Source organism: Macrotis lagotis, chromosome X (genome assembly GCF_037893015.1).
Source record: "Macrotis lagotis isolate mMagLag1 chromosome X, bilby.v1.9.chrom.fasta, whole genome shotgun sequence".
Lineage (NCBI taxonomy): Eukaryota > Metazoa > Chordata > Mammalia > Peramelemorphia > Peramelidae > Macrotis > Macrotis lagotis.
In genome coordinates, this window is record NC_133666.1 from 652,236,298 (window position 1) to 652,237,690 (window position 1,393).

The window sequence follows — 1,393 nt, forward strand, 5'->3', positions numbered from 1 at the left end:
ATAAGGAAGAAATTAATAGGAAGAAGTTGAAAATTTGAGGGGGGAGGAGGATACAACCTGCTAGAGAAGACAGAAGGGGACAGGATCAAGTGCATATATGTAGAGGGGCTGAACTTGCCAAAGAGAAAGGCTACTTCTTGATAAATAATAACTATTTAATTGAAGTTATTTGGTTTAGTTTAGAAAATAGAAGGGAGGGTGGCAACATTTTTTTGATAATGAAGAGCTTATGCTAAACCTTTCATTTTCTCAGTAAATTAAGAGGTCAAACTTCAGTTAAGAGATTGTAGGGCAGGAGATATGAGAGGCTTGGAAAGGGGAAAGATAGTCTGTTTCTGTGGCTAATGAGAAAGGGAATCCATCAAAGAAGGATATAAGGGTTGCCTTGCTTTGGAGATGGCAGTGTAGAGGCTGGAGAATGTGAATTAGTCTTGGGACCCGTCAGCGCCATCAGACTTCCTGCAGTTCATTTAGCAGCTTTGAAGGAGGAAGAGTAGGAGCAGAAAAAAAAGAGGAATGAGAGAGTAATTCTGGGGAGAGCTCTGACCACGCAGGAGCAGTAAGAGAACCACCAGACAGGGATTCTAAAGCCAAGGGCATTCAAACACTAGCTGTGTGACCCTGGGCAAGTCATTTAGCCCCAATTGTCTCAAAAAAAATAATAAAGCAAAGGCTAGTATAGAGGTGAAGTGGCTAATTATTATCATGATTTTTTTTTTAGTTTTTGCAAGGCCCCAGGGTGAAGGGCTTGCCCAAGGCCACCCAGCTAGGTCATTGTGAAGTGTCTGAGGCCGCATTTGAACTCAGGTCCCCCTGCCGCCACCTGGTAGCCCTGAAGTGTCTAAAGACTGAGTTAAGGGGCGGCTAGGTGGTGCAGTGGATAGAGCCCCGGCCCTGGAGTCAGGAGGACCTGGGTTCAAATCCCGTCTCAGACACTTAATAGTTACCTAGCTGTGTGGCCTTGGGCAAGCCACTTAACCCCGTTTGCCTTGCAAAAAAACCCTAAAAAAAGATTTCAAAGACTAGTATCCTGAAGAAGGCTTCAGCGGAGGGGAGGGGCTTGGGTTCGAATCCTCGTGACCTCGGGCGGCTTCTGCGCCCCCAGCCTCAGTTTCCCCGGCGGTCGGGGGCGGAGGGGGAGGAAGGCGGCGCCGGGGTCTCCCGCGGGAGGCCAGAAGCGTGCGGCAGCTCACATCTCCTGACCTCCAAGGGTCACGCCTCCCGGGCGGGGCCGCGCCACGTGACCCCGGGCCCCGCCCGCTCTCCCGAGCCCCGGCCCCGGGGTGGAAGGCGATTGGCCGCCGGGCGGGGCCGCGCGGGCGGGGGAGGGGCCGCGCACGCGCGGCGGCGCCGTCCGCTTCGTCAGCACGCTGTGCGCGTCCGCCGCCGAGCC